The sequence below is a fragment of the Candoia aspera genome, chromosome 3 (genome assembly GCF_035149785.1).
Source record: "Candoia aspera isolate rCanAsp1 chromosome 3, rCanAsp1.hap2, whole genome shotgun sequence".
NCBI lineage: Eukaryota > Metazoa > Chordata > Lepidosauria > Squamata > Boidae > Candoia > Candoia aspera.
In genome coordinates this window covers 104,263,513-104,281,547 of record NC_086155.1, presented here as the reverse complement: position 1 = coordinate 104,281,547, position 18,035 = coordinate 104,263,513, and the positions used below count along the sequence as shown (strand labels likewise).

The 18,035-nt window shown below is 42.6% G+C and overlaps 1 protein-coding gene across 2 annotated transcripts in view; it reads left to right on the top strand.

Annotated features, from left to right (window-relative positions):
- The first annotated feature begins 3,671 nt into the window (after positions 1-3,671).
- CEP350 (centrosomal protein 350) overlaps positions 3,672-18,035 on the top strand; it is a 100,050-nt gene continuing 85,686 nt past the window's right edge. For both annotated transcript variants that reach the window (XM_063298461.1, XM_063298460.1), the window contains exon 1: positions 3,672-3,826. The gene's annotated coding sequence lies outside the window, so the exon portion shown is untranslated. The remainder of the gene's footprint in view (positions 3,827-18,035) is intronic.

Below are 18,035 nucleotides of genomic sequence, written 5' to 3'. Positions count from 1 at the left end.
CGCAGAGGCATACATCTGGAGCCCCACAGGCCACACATACAGATTTAATGTCAAATGTAAATTAAATCAAACCATATTTATATTTGCTCTAACCTCACCTGTGTTTGGGAATCTGGCTGAAAGTGGTCTTTGGCTCTCCTCAAGTGCACATGTACATGCATGATGTGTGACTCAGCCACTGTCAGCCTAATTTATATTAGAGTTTTAATGATAATAAACATGGAAGGGGGCATTATATATCAGGATTTGTGCAGCACTTCCAATTTGATTCTAGAAAAGCACTTGTCTGCAATGCTTTAAAACAGCTGAATCTTTTTCTAACACTGGACAGCTGCCATCCTGAAGTTGTGTGCCACCCACAAGAAAGTAGCATGTAAATGTACTAAATTAGATTAGGTTCAAATTTACTAAGCGATGGCTTATTCAATAACCATGCTCACATAGTACGTTAAGCCAATAACTAGAGGTGCAAAAGTGTGTGTTAATTGCTTAGAGTCTGTTGAGGTGCTTGGTGTAAAGTGACATCTTTCACCAGCACAAATCAACTGTAGCTACCTTTAGACATTTTGCTGCAAAGTAAATATGGAGGGGATCCATGTCTGTGCACATTGCAGGTAAAACTAAATGTACTTTTTAAGCACTCTTAGAATGCAGCCCTCAATATACTGTGTCCCTACAACTGGTGGAAGTAACTCTGCTATAAAGCATGATTGACAAACAGTAGCTAAGATTATACTGTATGTATCAATAGGTGGAACTAAGTGGTAGAGTCAGGAGGACAAAGTTGGTAACACAGAGGAAGGACTGAGATTGAGGAGGCACAGCCTTTGCTGGGAAGTACGGCCTTTGGCCCTGGAAGTAGTTCGTTTTATTCAACAAGTAGTTAGAACAGGAGGCTGTATGTGGGAGTTGTTAGCTAATACATTTAGTATAAATGAACCTCCGACTCATTATTATTGGAAGAGACTTTGAAACATGGCATCAGAAGTTAACAACTGAACCCACTTTGGGTGATTAGCACAGCGGCATGCCCCAAACAAAGAAACAACTTCAGGAAGCATGGAGCGTCGCTTGCAGACACCTGCGCCACTGGCTTTCGGTGCTCCCAACCTTGCTCAGGTGTGGCAGCATTGGAAAGAGGAGTTAGCACTGTACCGGGACAGTGCCTTTACAGATGAAGATGAGAGGGAGGTAAAACTCCTACATTACTTCATTGGCAAAAGTAAAGGTAAAGGTTTCCCTTGACGTAAAGTCCAGTCGAATCCGACTCTAGGGGGCGGTGCTCATCTCCGTTTCTAAGCCTCGGAGCCGGCGTTGTCATAGACACTTCCGGGTCATGTGGCCAGCATGACGACTCGGAACGCCGTTACCTTCCCGCCGAAGCGGTACCTATTGATCTACTCACATTTGCATGTTTTCGAACTGCTAGGTGAGCAGGAGCTGGGATTAACAACAGGAGCTCACCCCGCCGCGCGATTTCGAACCGCCGACCTTCCGATCGACAGCTCAGTGGTTTAACCCACAGCGCCACCGCGTCCCCTTCATTGGCAAAAAAGGGCAGGAAATCTGCAGCTCACTCGGGTTTGGTCCTACCAGCACGTTGCAGCAGCTCTTACAGGGTCTGGAGGACTACTGTGTACTCAAACAATATGAAACAATGGAACACTACCAGTTCTTTATGAGACAGCAGGGTACTGAGGAAAGGCTAGATGCCTATGTTACTGCATTAAGGACTCTGGCGGCAACCTGTAATTTTGGGGTGATCAGACACTCCCTTATCAGAGATAGAATTGTCTGTGGGACTACAGATTTGCATCTCCGGGAAAGACTGTTGCGGGAGCCTGATCTGACATTGGCTCAGTGTTTGGAACTGGGGAGAGCAGCAGAAGCAGCAAAGGACAGGCTCAGGACACTGGAAGGCATACATGAGGCGCAAGTGCATGTGGTCCACCACCAGTCCGGCCCCTACAAGGAGCAGGACAGTCAACATCCGGGCCAATTACCGAGGATCCAATGCATATACTGTGGAAAATGCCATGAAAAGAAAAAAGAACAATGCCCAGCATATGGACAGAAATGAAAGGGATGTGGCAAATATTATCATTTCCAAAGCCAGTGCAAGGGGGTGAAGAGACCATACAGACTGGTGGTGAGAACAATACAGGATGATGGGGTTGAGGCAGAGGACTATGAGGATGTCCTAACCCTCAGTTTAGGATCCGTGGAACATGATGTCCACGTGGTGGGGAATATTGGGACAAAAGAAACATACCCCACTGCTTCGTAGTGGCAAATACCTTGAGCAGAGCATATTTACCAGAGCCTAGTGAAGAGGGCTTGGTAGAAAAGGACATAGGTAGATACTGCAGCATATTTATTGATTCTATTTCATGGCCATGCCTACAAGCAATACAGGAACACACAGCCCAGGATGTGGAGCTGCAGACTGTTAAACAAATTGTCCTTGCTGGCTGGCCAGAGAACAAGCATCAGCTGCCAGTGGAAGCTACACCATATTTTTCCATGAGGGAGGAGCTCAGTGTACAAGATGGCATCCTCTTTAGAGGAAACCGAGCTATCATCCCAGCGGCTATGCACATGGACATTGACAAACAGTAGCTAAGATTATACTGTATGTATCAATAGGTGGAACTAAGTGGTAGAGTCAGGAGGACAAAGTTGGTAACACAGAGGAAGGACTGAGACTGAGGAGGCACACCCTCTGCTGGGAAGTATGGCCTTTGGCCCTGGAGTAGTTTGTTTTATTCAACAAGTAGTTAGAACAGGAGGTGGTATGTGCGAGTTGTTAGCTAATAAAGACATTTAGTATAAATGAACCTCCGACTCATTATTATTGGAAGAGACTTTGAAACACTGTATGGATCATTCAGCCAGAACAACCTTATTACCGTTACCCTGATATGTACATTCAGCCTGAGTGCTGAAGCTAGGTACCTAGGTGTAAGCCTTAATGGAATTTCATGTTATTTACTTCTGAGTAAATATTTATAGGATTACACTGAATATAGCAGCACCACAATTTCCTCTTGGAGGGCAACATACCTATGCCCATTACTGGCATAAATTCCTGAATTCGGTGATACTTTAGAGGAATATGTCAGCCTAATTACAATCATAATTCCTTTCACAGAAAACACGTCCCAGAAGATTCAATGGAACTTTTTTTAATCAAAGATTTGATGATCATGTTGTACGACTTTTATAGCAATTCTTACTCCGAGATGTATCCCACTGATTTAACTTTGACACATTCAATGTCATTTTTTTTTAAGGAAACACTGGCTGCCAGGAAGAATAGCGTCTCGTCAATTAAGCGCAGAAATATGTATTTATGGAAGTAGGCGTTTCTTTCAGTGAATACTTAACGTTCCCCTAATCCTACCCATAAATCGGCTTATAAGATTTTCCACATTTTATATCTGCCTACTTAGCTGGTGCGATAGGCGGAGTATATAGCTTTAGCACACTCAAGATGTCCGGCGCGCATAGCAGGTGACAGGCGACTTGGCAATTGATTTAGCCATTTTTGGGAGGTCGATGACTTCTCTTAGGATATATCGCGAGATTTCCAACGGCAGCTCCCGCCCTACCGCGCGCCGCTGCTACTCTCAAGCTCCCACCCCGGCGCTTGTGTGTCAGTTGTTGACCGGTAATGGCGCCGGGCTGTGGGCGGCCTTGCCGCTAACACGACTTTGGGGGCCTCCGCATCACCGCAGCGCTCAATCCCGAAGGCTTGCGGGATGAGCCGACAACCTCAGTCGCCGCCAGGAAGGAGGAGGAAGGAACGGAGGCGGCGATAGAACAGGTGAGGCGGCTCGGTCCGTCTGTCAGGCGGCTCTCCAATTGTGGAGAGCTCTCCAGCTAAAACCCAATCGGGGCTTATAGGGAAAGCGAGAGAAACTTGACAGGATTTCCGGCTTTCGGTTCCTCGGGTTCAGAAGGGGGTAACGCGCTGAGGGCTGTTTTCTACTAGTCTGATTCGGAGTTTGTATCTCTTGTTCGTTCTTTCGCCGTCCCCTTTCCGCACCCCATTCCACTGCAGTTCGGCCTGGACTGTCACAGCTTCTTCCTGGTTTAAAGGGAAGAAGCTCGGTTATGGCTTAGGTCCCTGTATTAGAGAAGTGCCCCCTTTCCACCTCTTGTTTCAGGTCATTATATTGCAGAAATCCAGAATGAACTAAGGTTATTTGACTGCCAGAGGGATACTGAGTTTAAACTATATGAGATATATAAGGATGAAAAAAATGAGTGAGTTATTCAGAGGGGAGTTCTTTTGGTAATAATTTTATTATTTACAAGAACTAGGTTGAAGTACAGATACTGAATATTTTTATGCGTTCCCGTAAGTATTTGACACAGATCTGATTGCTCACGTACACTTGTGCAAAATAACATAAAAAGTAAGGTAAGGTTTTCTCTCCAAGGGTCTTACTTTTAAGTCCCATTACATTTAAGTCTGTTTCAGCAAAAGAACCACATTAGAACAGGCTCAGAGTCAGTATAGTTTAACATCCTATTTCTTTCAGTGACCAAATACAGGTCTCCAAGATGATCACAAAGAAAGTACAGCTGAAGTGAATTCTTAAGTTCTTTAAAATATTGGCATGGGCTTTCCTCCTACTTTACTTTTTGTGAACACATTAACATGATAGTGAGAGCCGTCTTGCCCACCAATACTTCCTCTGAGGGAAAGTAGAAATACATATGGGCAGTATACTCACAGAAACTAAGGCAGGATCTTTCCCTATGTCCCATAGGATGGGCAGTAATGTTGAGAGGTAGCAGGTGGCATCTGTTGTTGCATCCTGTGTTTGAACATGAAGATTCCTTGTAATAGTCTTGCTTAATAGCTGTTGGTAAACCTATTTTCCATGTTTGTCTAATTCACACCATATTTTGGGGCAGTGAATTTCATGTGGTATGAAGAGTTATTCATTTGCATGTGTTCAATTGGTTAATTTATTTCATTGGATGATGGTGAATTCTGTCATTCTGTCAAGAGCCATTTGGAAATCTAAATCTATTATCTGTTGTATCAAACTGCCAGCAAATCTTTATTTCTCTCAGAAAATTCTGAATGGTTGGGGAGAAAGTACCCCATAGAATTGTTGTTACAGAATATAATGAGAAATGTTGCCCTGGATGCAAAGTAAGGAAAAGAAGTAATTGGCTACTTGCTAATTCAAACATTTTTGATAGGAGATGATGACTGAGGAAGAATATGAATGCTGAATAAACAGAGACAAAATAATAGGACAGATAAGTCAAAATATTTTTGAAATCACTCAGTAGTGTTAATTTGCAGAAAGCTGTAGGCCAGGCAAATTTAGGAACCATTAATAAAATGTATTTCTGGAAATGTGGTAGTGGCTCTGGGTTTGCTGAAAATTAAAAAGTGTTCTGTATAGAGGATTTTGTGGTACAAATCCAAGCAAGCATCAGTCTCATCTCTAATTTGCAATGTCAACAAGTAGATGGCATTGTAGGACTGTCATGAGGCACTATCAATCATCATTTCCTCATTCTCCTGTGGTATCAGTATAATGCCCCACATTAACACTGACTAATTTTTAGAAGTCTTAAAGGAACAATTAGGGCTTTTTTAAAAAAAAACTATGAACTTCTGCTTTTGTGGCTGTCTCCTGTTAAAAGGCTGGAAATGTTTCTGTCTAAAGTTAAAATCGAGTTGATTTTTGTAGACAGTGCACTCTGAGGAAAGAAGAAAAAAATTAAGCAGAGACAGTATTGAAAAATTCTACATTTACATAATGAATTGTGACTGATTTTCTTAATTCCTGTTTAGCACTACTTTTATTTTGGCTGGAATATGCTGTATTGTCCTTGATGATGGGAGTTAATTGTATTGCTTGAATATCACCTTAACATTTTGAGTTGAATTTCTGCTTCTAAAATAACCAGGGATTTCTTTGTAAAATGAAAAATAGGTACCCAGTCAGAGCTTTGTTAAAATTGTTAGGGACTTTCTTCCCATAGCCAAGCTTCAATAAATTTGTTTGCCAAGGAAGTATTGCATCATTCCCTAGTGATAATTATCTAATTTTTCTCCCTGTTTAGCAGCTGGAGAGCATAGTAGGGATGATTTGGGCAATGATCTTGTCCTGGACTCAAGTTGGGAAGAAGGCTAGAGATTGGTAGGAACTTTCCATGATCTGTAATGTTTTTATACAGCAGTTTTTAAAATCATGGATATGTACAGTGGTTTGCCTTAGGCCTGAAATATCATCATCTTGTATTCAAAACATTTAACATTTTGGACACTTGGAAATTTGGTTTGCAATCGGCACCACCCTAGCCATGAGTGTGAGGAGCCAGGCACTCAGGAGGGCATACAGTATTCACCACTTAGCCATTTTTTGGTTAGATATGATATGATATGAATACACCCTTAGATTCATTGACTTTTGCATATTAACCATATTGATATCTTGTTGGACTCTTTCCTGATCTGTAATGAGCAATCTAATTGAACTTGCTAGAGAAATTTTATTTTCTTGCAGTGATTATCCCAGGCAACGTTCTTTTTTATCATCTAATTTTTTAAAAAAGTGTTTCCTCTTTCTAAAGCCATAGTTGGATTTTCTGAACAACCTATATATACATTATTTACTAAGGTATTTCTATCTGTTATTTTAATTTAGCATGGGTTCTCTGTTGTGCACCCTAAGTATGTGTTAATACACACACTTCATATATTTCTGAGTTGATAAGATATGGACAGTAGTATGTTGCTTGCAAGCTCAAAAACGTAGCTTGCATAGTATAGTGTTAGCATACATGGGGTAAAACTGGTCTTTGATTGCACCTGGGGCCAAAATATGCCAAAACTGATTGGTACTCTCTTTACTGTAGCAAGTAATGTCGCATATGGCATGTATGTGAGATAGATATGGATCCTTCCGCCTGTATGCTTACTGGCAAATAACAGTTAAAATGAAATAAACATTATAGTCACTTCCCAGATCTGTAGCATGACTGTGCGAGCTGATTTTCAGGAAATCAGCTCCCACATTTCTTTGGAGAGAGGTAATCTGACAAGAATAAATCAAATTACTTTAAAAAATAGAAAACTTGTAAAAATTATTTTTTAACTTTAATCATATGCAAAAACGATCAAGGTTAGTGTACATAAACATACTGAGATACCACACAACTTGGGATCTTGATTGGCAATTGGTAGGGCTTTGGACCAGATGGATCCATGGCATAATCCCAGTATGTTTCTGGTCAGTCCATTTGGTCTACAGGTAGTCTTCACTTACTGACCATTTGTTCAGTGGTCGTTTGAAGTTATGACAGTTCTAAAAAAATAACTATGGTCAATTTATGACCATTTACAACCTTTGTAGTGTCCCTCATTCACATGATCGCCATTACAGTCAGTACTCATTATCCTGTGCCTGACCTGTGGTTTTTTTCTTTTCTTCACCCTTTGCAGAGCAGAGAGATTGGAGAGAAAGGGATTGCAAGAGAATAAGCTGTTTACTCTTCTACACATAGAAAGCAATGCAATTATGTGGGGCTGGGAGCTGTGGACACACTATGCAAACTGCTTAAAGTACTCTCTTGAAATCTCTTCCTCTCCAGTCTCTCTGCTATGTGTGTGTATGGGGGGAAGCAAGCAATTTTTGTAGACAATCTCTCATTTGCCTGACCCCCCCTGCCCAGAACAGAGAGATTGGAGAGGAAGATATTTCAAGAGAGTAAGTTCTTCACTCTTCTACACATCGAAAGCAATGCAATTGTGCTGGCAGTGGGAAAGGGTCAGGCAAAGGAGAGATTACCTACAGAAATTGCTTGCTTTTTCTCTCCCCCACCTTGCAGAGCGGAGAGATTGGAGACAAAGGGATTTCAAGACAGTAAGCTGTTTGTATAGTGCACCTGTGGCTCCCAGCCCCAGGCTGTGGTGCAGTCACATTGCTTTCAGTGTGTACAAGACAGTAAGCAGGCACTAAAGCATTCCAAAGGGTGAGGAATTGGTTAGGAGGCAAACAAATCCAGATGCCTACTTTGCCCTCATATCTACACCAACTGCACCATCATAAGCCCCAACAAATACACAATATTAGAAATGTCTTTACGTGCTCTTGCTCTAATGTGATATATGCTATCTGGTAGTAGTGCTCCTCTGGATTCTGTGTAGACAAATGGGACAAACTTTGGGCAAAAGAATCAGTTTGACATCAGCACTCAAGTTTGACATCAGGACTCAAAACAGGGACAAAGTAAAATGAGAGCATTTCTACCTCCCAGGAAACTCTATGGCAGATCTCACAGTGATTGTTTTGGGAAAATGGGACTTTAAAAGCACCATTAAGCAAGAAATACATCAAAAAGGTTCAGGCAATCTCAGAAAGTCTAAACAAACACAATATTTTTAGCACGTTATAATCGTTAATTGATAAGGTATTTGTAATCTGTTCCTTGCATAACCTGCATCTGAATAACCAAACTGTCTTCCTCTCCCTTCCCCCACCCTTCACCCTCCCCACCCCAATTTAAATCATATATTAGTCTAGCCACTCTATGCATCTGATGAAGTGAGCTGCAGCTCATGAAAGCTTATACCTTTTAATAAAATTTGTTAGTTAGAAAATATATTACCAGACTCCTGCTGATTTCTGACTGTAGAAATACAAAAATCTGTGGCTACTGAGATATCTTTTAACAGTTTATGTAGAGAATTTTGTCATTTCCAGGCAAATCTTAAAAAGTTTTCACTGAGTGATACTCCAGATGACTTTATGAACATATCCATGAAATTTTTTTAGTAACAGAATGGAACTCTTTTGCCATTGTTGTCTTCCAGGATGTTTTTTTGACTTTCCAGTCTGTTCTGCAGGCCTGGGATTCCCAGATACTCTACTATCCAAGTACTAACTACAACCAGTCCTGCTAGGCTTCACAGACCAGACAAGCTCAGCCAGAAGCTGCCGTATACTGAAATACAGTCAAATCTAAAAACATGTTAGTTTACAGTGTTCTTGAATATGTGATGCAGTCCATTGTTTTGAAGTCCAGTTGGAAAGATGTTTTGGGGGTTAGGAAAATAGTATAGCAGGAGGATTGCCACATCAATTGGAGGCTGTGGGTTCTGGTCTCACAGTGACATATGAAAGAATTAGGTTTTATGGAGGCTAGGTCTGTTGGCAGTTCCACACTGGAAGTCCCAGCATGTATAGTCTCCCCTTCCCCCTTCCCCCTTCCCCCTTCCCTTCTATTTTTAATCAGTTTTCTATTATTTTCCTACTAACTAGTTTTATAGTAGTTTTGAGTATAATATTTTTGTGAGATGTTGTAAAGAATGGCCTGAAGAAAAGTGAATGTTTATGGTGGCAGGAAGTCTTGCTGCTCCCAACCAATTCTCTTGACCCTTGTTGTTTGTTGTTTATTCCTTTAGTCGCTTCCGACTCTTCATGACTTCATGGACCAGCCCACGCCAGAGCTTCCTGTCGGTCGTCAACACCCCCAGCTCCCCCAGGGACGAGTCCGTCACCTCTAGAATATCATCCATCCACCTTGCCCTTGGTCGGCCCCTCTTCCTTTTGCTTTCCATTCTCCCCAGCTTCATCATCTTCTCCAGGGTGTCCTGTCTTCTCATTATGTGGCCAAAGTATTTCAGTTTTGCCTTTAATATCATTCCCTCAAGTGAGCAGTCTGGCTTTATTTCCTGGAGGATGGACTGGTTTGATCTTCTTGCAGTCCAAGGCACTCTCAGAATTTTCCTCCAACACCACAGTTCCAAAGCATCTATCTTCCTTCTCTCAGCCTTCCTTATGGTCCAGCTCTCGCAGCCATATGTTACTACGGGGAACACCATTGCTTTAACGATGCGGACCTTTGTTGTCAGTGTGATGTCTCTGCTCTTGACTATTTTATTGAGATTTGTCATTGCTCTTCTCCCAAGGATTAAGCATCTTCTGATTTCCTGACTGCAGTCAGCATCTGCAGTAATCTTCGCACCTAGGAATACAAAGTCTTTCACTGCTTCTACATTTTCTCCCTCTATTTGCCAGTTATCAATCAAGCTGGTTGCCATAATCTTGGTTTTTTTTTGAGGTTTAGCTACAAGCCAGCTTTTGCATTTTCTTCTTTCACCTTCATCATAAGGCTCCTCAGTTCCTCTTCGCTTTCAGCCATCAAAGTGGTATCATCTGCATATCTGAGATTGTTAATGTTTCTTCCAGAGATTTTAACTCCAGCCTTGGATTCCTGAAGCCCAGCATGTTGCATGATGTGTTCTGCATACAAGTTGAATAGGTAGGGTGAGAGTATACAGCCCTGCCGTACTCCTTTCCCAATCTTAAACCAGTCCGTTGTTCTGTGGTCTGTTCTTACTGTTGCTACTTGGTCGTTATACAGATTCTTCAGGAGGCAGACAAGATGACTTGGTATCCCCATACCGCTAAGAACTTGCCACAATTTGTTATGGTCCACACAGTCAAAGGCTTTAGAATAGTCAATAAAACAGAAATAGACGTTTTTCTGAAACTCCCTGGCTTTTTCCATTATCCAGCAGATATTGGCAATTTGGTCCCTAGATCCTCTGCCTTTTCTAAACCCAGCTTGTACATCTGGCAATTCTTGCTCCATGAATTGCTGAAGTCTACCTTGCAGGATCTTGAGCATTACCGTGCTGGCATGTGAAATGAGTGCCACTGTTCGATAGTTTGAACATTCTTTGGTGTTTCCCTTTTTTGGTATGGGGATATAAGTTGATTTTTTCTAATCTGATGGCCATTCTTGTGTTTTCCAAATTTGCTGGCATATAGCATGCATTACCTTGACAGCATCATCTCACAAGATTTTGAACAGTTCAGCTGGGATGCCGTCGTCTCCTGCTGCCTTGTTATTAGCAATGCTTCTTAAGGCCCATTCAACCTCACTCTTCAGGATGTCTGGCTCTAGCTCACTGACCACACCATCAAAGCTATCCCCGATATTGTTATCCTTCCTATACAAGTCTTCCATGTATTCTTGCCACCTTTTCTCGATCTCTTCTTCTTCTGTTAGGTCCTTGCCATCTTTGTTTTTGATCATACCCATTTTTGCCTGGAATTTACCTCCAATGTTTCTAATTCTCTGGAAGAGGTCTCTTGTCCTTCCTATTCTATTGTCTTCTTCCACTTCCGCGCATTGCTTGTTTAAAAGTAATTCCTTATTTCTTCTGGCTAACCTCTGGAATTTTGCATTTAATTGGGCATATCTCCCCCTATCGCTGTTGCCTTTTGCTTTCCTTCTTTCTTGGGCTACTTCTAGCGTCTCAGCAGACAGCCACTTTGCCTTCTTGGTTTTCTCTTTCTTTGGGATGTATTTTGTTGCCGCCTCCTGAACAATGTTGCGGCCTTCTGTCCAGAGTTCTTCCGGGACCCTACCTACTAAGTCCAGTCCCTTAAATGGATTCTTCACCTCCACTGCATATTCCTTAGGGATATTAGTGAGCTCATATCTAGCTGATCTGTGGGTCTTCCCTAATCTCTTTAGTCTGATCCTAAGTTGTGCAATAAGAAGTTCGTGATCTGAACTACAGTCAGCTCCAGGTCTTGTTTTTACTGACTGTGTAGATGTCTGACTAAATCCTTTGCAGCCAAAGATGGCAATCTGATTTCGGTGTTGTCCATCTGGTGAAGTCCATGTATAAAGCCGTCTCTTAGGTTGTTGGAAGAGAGTGTGTGTTATGCAGAGTGAATTGTCTTGGCAAAATTCTATCAGCCTATGTCCTGCTTCGTTTTGTTCTCCCAGGCCATGCTTACCTGTAATTCCAGGTGTCATTTGACTGCCTACCTTAGCATTCCAGTCTCCCGTGATGAAAATAACTTCTCTTTTAGGCGTGTTGTCCAGTAGGTGCAGCAGATCCTCACAGAACTGCTCTACTTCAGCTTCTTCAGCGTCTGTGGTTGGGGCGTATATTTGGATCACTGTGATGTTAGATGGCTTGCCCTGAATTCGAATTGAGATCATTCTATCGTTTTTTGGATTGTATCCAAGCACTGCTTTAGCCACTTTACTACTAATTATGAAGGCTGCTCCATTTCTTCTGTGGTCCTCTTGTCCACAGTAGTAGATCTGGTGGTCATTTGATGTGAAGTGGCCCATTCCAGTCCATTTCAGTTCACTGATGCCCAGAATGTCTATCTTTAATCTTGACATCTCACCAATAACCACATCCAATTTGCCCTGGCTCATAGATCTTACATTCCAGGTTCCAATGGTGTGTTGATCCTTAGAACATCGGATTCACCGTTCACCACCAGCACCATCGGCTGCTAGCCGTCCTTTCGGCTTTAAGCTAGCTGCGTCATCACGTCTGGGGCTAGTTGAACTCATCCTCTGTTCCTCCCCAGTAGCATTTTGGCCATCTTCCGACCTGGGGGTCTCATCTTCTGATGGTATACCGACATATCTCTGGTTGTACTGATCCATTGAGTTTTCACGGCAAGAATACTGGGGTGGGTTGCCATTACCTTCCCCAGGGATCGCATTTAGTCTGACCTCTCTGTCATGAGCTTCCCGTCTTGGGTGGCCCTTCACGGTTTAGCTCATGGCATCATTGAGGAGCTCAGGCTCCAGCACCATGCAAGGTAATGATCCTTTGCTGAAGTCTCTTGACCCTACCTCTGGAAAAAGGAACTGCATTAATCTGGCTACTTCCCCTAAAAACAGCAGCTTATTCACCAGCAAATTGGACATAATGCTGGTGATGATACTTGTAATAGTAACAGCAATGACAAAGGAAAACAAACCCTGTAGTGTCATTTCCTGGTGCTGTAGCTTTGAGGTATGTAGTCAGAGAACAGCTGTCTTGTCTCATTTTGAACTTACAATTTAAAACTCATTTTTATTAAAAAAATATTAAAGAGGAAACTTCAGCTTTATACAGTCAAATGACCAAATAATTACTGTTGAAGCATAAAGCATTTAGTGGTAATAATATCACAAATAGCACTGTAAACATCAATCTCCCATAGCATGTCAGGGAAAGACTAGTCATGGACCTGGATGGGCAGGAGACAATAGAAAAATCAGAGATAATTCCATGAACGAGCAGATATATTCAAAATATCAGAGACTATGCAGCAGACTAGTGTAGTGTAAAACAAAGAAATCTGACTGGAAATTCTTAACTAGAACTTTCATCTTAGAGAGGAGGGATTTCCCGTAGTTTGCTTCTCTAGCTAGCTGGGTCCTGGCTAATCCCTGACTCCCATAGATTTCTATTTCAATCACAGTTTTAGGAACACTTCTTCTTAGCTGCTGTTGACTTTTGGATTTTTGGATCACAGTTCAGGGCCTTATCTCAGATACAGAGCTCTGCTCTTACTATGGCCCCCAGAATGTCCAACTAGAGTTCCTGTTTCCTGTCAAGCTTTCAAGATTCTGTTGCAACAATAACAATAAAGTGGGTTCCAATTATTTTTGTGTGTGTTTTCTGACCTGGCCTACCTCAGAGGGATGATGCATCTCTACTCAGTCTCTGCTCCCTGAAGATTTTCTTGGCTCTGATTCAGCAAGCTTCCTCATTTTCAGGCCCAGGGAAGGTAGTCTAGCTCTTACTGTGGCTCCTTTCTGCTTCAGCATTTCTTAGCTCTCTGTTTTTCCTAGAACTAACTTACCAAAACTATGTAGTTATTTCCGGATTCTGTCTTGTTTAAATCTTTCAGCAATTTCTCTCTCTCTCCTCTCCATGTGTCCTTTTTCCCCTCCCAGGTGTTCTCCTTCCTTTTTTATCTCCCAGCTTTTTTTCTGTCTCAGGACAAAGGTCTTTTAAACAGAAAAGGAGGGACTGGTAATCTCTCCTGGTTTTGCTCAAGCAAAACCCTTCCCTGACTTTCTGGAGTCTAAGGTTCCAAAAAGGCCAAAGCTTTTGTTGTCTGTAGCCAAATGGAAGAGGCTATGGTCATCCATAGTATACATGCTAACATTTGAAGTCATTGTAGATTTTTCTGTTTGCTCAGGTGTTTGGGATATGTGTATTAGTTGCCATGTGGGAGAGGAAAGGCCCTCCAATGTCTTGCCTAAATAAATGGAGATTTCCCATTCACTTTATATACATCTTTTCCCCCCTACTTTTCATTATCGTGTTCGTTCTAAAGATTACCTGTTGTTTTAATTAATGACAATCTGCATAAAGTTTAAAAAGAATGGACATACCCATAACATGGGCACCAAAATCCTTCAGATTTATAACATCTCCGGGATAGAAAAGATGACAGCCAACTGTTTAAATACATTCCTTCAGGTTTCAAATAAATCCAGAGAAAAAGCTTTTGCTGAATTAATTGAGTGTTTAGTTCATAAAAAACTTATCTAACATTCCTATTATTACCATGGTGAACCAGGTTCCTGGAAGGAAGTTGAGGGTCAAAGACATCAATGATTTTTAATTATATCCCCAAAATCTGGAATCCCACAATCTATGAAGAACATTGAATGTAACTGTTGCAAAACATGATTACATATTGTAATATTCAAAACATTAAAAACAGGCTCACACAACATCCTGTCCCAGTGCCTGAGGGAAGAACCAGTTCTTCAAGGCATTTCTACAAACCTGCAGGGATGAGGCCATCCCAATTTCTTGGGGAATGTTATCCATAAAGCAGGTGCAGCAACAGAGAAGACATGCTTCTTGAGTTCCATAAGATGCTTAATTGATGAGACCCAGAGCATGTCAAATGAGCAGAAATAATTGGAGACAAGCAATTCCACAAATACTTGTGTGCTGTCCCATTAAGGGCTTTATAGGTTACCACTAGCAACTTGAATTGCATTCAGAAGCCCATTGGCAACCAGTGCAGCTCACATAGTAGATGGATTTGTGCAAGGGCCTTCCCAGCCACAGTTACTACCTGTTCTTTGAGCAGGAACTGAGAATCTAGGAGGAGCCTCAAATTATGCACCAGTTCAATCTGGGGAAGTGGAATCCCATAGAGAACTAAGGATGGAAGATCTCTGGATCCAGGTGTCTCCTGAATCTACAGCCACTCTTGCCAGGGATAAGCTTGATTCTCTTTCTCCTCATACGGATTCCTGCAGTCTCCAGATACTGAGGCAGAACCATGACAGCATTGCTTGGTCAGCCTGGAGCTGAGATATATAACTGGGTATCATCAGCATAATGATAATACCTAACCCCATGCCAATGGATAACCTCACTCAAAAGTTTCATGTAGATGTTAAATATGAGTGGGGAAAGAGTCAAACCCTGAAGCACCCCACAAAGCAAGGGTCTCTTCCTCCCATCAATTTTAACTGGAATTAATCCTTATGGAAGGAGAAGCACCACTCTGCCCCTGAGTCAGTCTAGAAGGATACCATGATCTATGGTATCAAAAGCCACTGAGAGATCAAGGAGCACTAGGATGAATGTGCTGCCCCCATCCCAATTCTGCCAAAGATCATTCACAAGTGCAATCAATTATTAATATTTACTTTTATAGACTACCAGGTCCCTAAGGATTCTCAGTGGTGTACCAATAAGATACATAAGAAACAGTATACGATGAACAATATGCGGTAAACAAAAAGTACACAAATACTAATGAAAAACACAAAATAATGTCAAATTAAACCAAGCTATAACTAAACCAAGATGGGGTTGAATGTTGCCCTGCTTTGTTTTCAGCAGCTTCTAGAAAGCAGGCAGAACGGGAGCCAGCTAGATACTTATTGGGAACCCATTCCAAAGAACTGGCGCGGCCACTGAAAAGCGACCCCATTGAGTTTTGCCCCTCCCTTCCCTAAAGTGGGGCACCACCAGGTAAATCAAATTGGCTGGGCCAATTTCAGAGGGAAAATGAGGTCTTGCAGATAACTAGGGGCCAAGCCATGTAGGGCCTTATAGGTTAGTATCAGCACTTTCACTTTTGGCAATCAGTGCAGGGCCCACAGCACTAGTATAATATATTCCTACTGGCAAATGCCAGTAAGTGCATGGGCCACTTCTGTCTGAACCAACTGCAGCTTCCAAGTGATCTTCAAAGGCAGCCCCATATACAGTAGAGTGCATTGTAATAGTCTAAGTGGGTGATTATGAGGGCCTGAGTCACCATAGCAAGATCTTCTTGTTCCAGGTAGGGTCAAAACTGTTGCACCAGTTGGAGCTGGGAAAACACCCTTCTGGCCATAGCTTCTACCTGCTGTTTTAGCAGGAACAGTGAATCTGAGAGAACCTAAAGTCACAAATCTGCTCCTTCAGCGGAGTGCCATCACATCAAGAAACACCACTGGAGCAGAGATAGACTCCCAATGGACAAGCAGTAACTCTGTCTTGCTAGGATTCAGTTTAAGCCTGTTCAGAGTCACTTGGCGAGATGGGCAGTGAAGAAATGTGAGAAATAAATAAATAAATAAAATACCCATCCAGACCCTCAAAGACTCCAGGCACTCTAAGGCATTACAAGTCTGGCCTGGGGTAGTGATCTAGATCTGGATATCATCAGCATATTGTTGATATCAAACCCCAGACTTTCAGATGACCTCTCCCAGCAGTTTCATGTAAATGTTAAAGTGGGGGAGGGGGGGCGAGAGAACTGATCCTTGTGGCACTTTGCAAGAGAATAGCCATCAGACCGATCTCTCCTGTCCCATCACCACTGATAGGAACCATCCCATCAAAGAAGGAGCAGAACCACTGCAATAAAGTGTTCCCAATCCCCAACCCCTTGTGATGGTTGCCTTATTCAAAAAAAAAAAACACAGACTCACCAGCCAGGGCTAAGGATATCTGGTTTATTGAGAATAGAATGCAGACACGGAGAAAGACGGGAATGAGCACATGGCATGCGAGGTAGCCGGTAAATACCCGTGGTGCGGACCTGATCCTTCCCCACCCCCCATTGTCCCAAAGTCTTGACTGACGGTGAACCCGGAGTCTCGATGGGCGATCAGGGGGCGATTCCGGAATCTCGATGGGCGATCAGGGGGATTAGCGCTGATTACCTCTGTCCTCTTCCTGTGTCCGGAGCAGGTGTGTCCCCCGTGGTAATGCAGAGATGTCAGGGAGATAGGATGATGGCTTCCTGGGTCAGGGCAAAGGTATGGCTCCTTTGTCCTTTATCTGTATTGTCTTTCAGTGCTTATGGGATTAGCACTGATTCTTTCCTCCCCCCTCCCCTTCACCGGAAAGGCATGTTCCCCGTTGTGATGTATGTATACATTGCAACGGGGGACATGACACCCCTGTTCTGGAAGGATATTATGGTTGATGGTTTTGAGGACTACTGAGAGGTCCAGTAGTTCTCAAAACCACTTCTTTTTTCTAGGTCCCACCAAAGTTCAACCATTAATGCAACCAATGCTGCCTTCATTCCATGTCTAGGTCTGAACCTTGACTGTAGTGGGTGCAGATAATCCATTTCCTCTAGGGTGCTCTGTAGTTGATTCCCCAGCAATGTCTCAATAACCTTTCCTGCAAATACCTCCAGATCTAGGGAAAGTATCTTAAGAAGGGGGTACACTACAGCTTCCTTCAAGGCTGATGGTAGCATCTCCTCTCACAATGAAACATTAACAGTCCCCCTGATCCAGGAAATTACCTCCTTCCTAGCTGCCTGAAGGAGCCAAGAGGGGCAAGGATCCAACCCACAGGAGGCAGAGGACACCTTAGAGAACACCCTGTCCACTTCATGGAAGGTCACAAGGTGAAATCAATTCCAGATAACTAGGCAAGATGATATCTCAGTCATAATTTTGGACCCTGCCCACAAAGAGTCGAGACTTAAGGAAATCTGGATGATTTTGTCAGCAAATATCGTGCTAAGTGGTCAGAGCAGCCTGGTGGACACTCTTGATGTTGATTCTTTCCTAATGGAATTGACCACCCAAAACACAATGCCATCTTAGCATTATACCCAGGCCTGAAACCTTTTTGGAAGGGGTCCAGATAATCTATTTATTCCACGGCCCTCTGAAGCTGTAGCCCAACCATCTTCTCAGCAACCTTCCCCCCCAGAGGAAAAATTATAAACTGGTCAGAAATTATCCAATACTGTTGG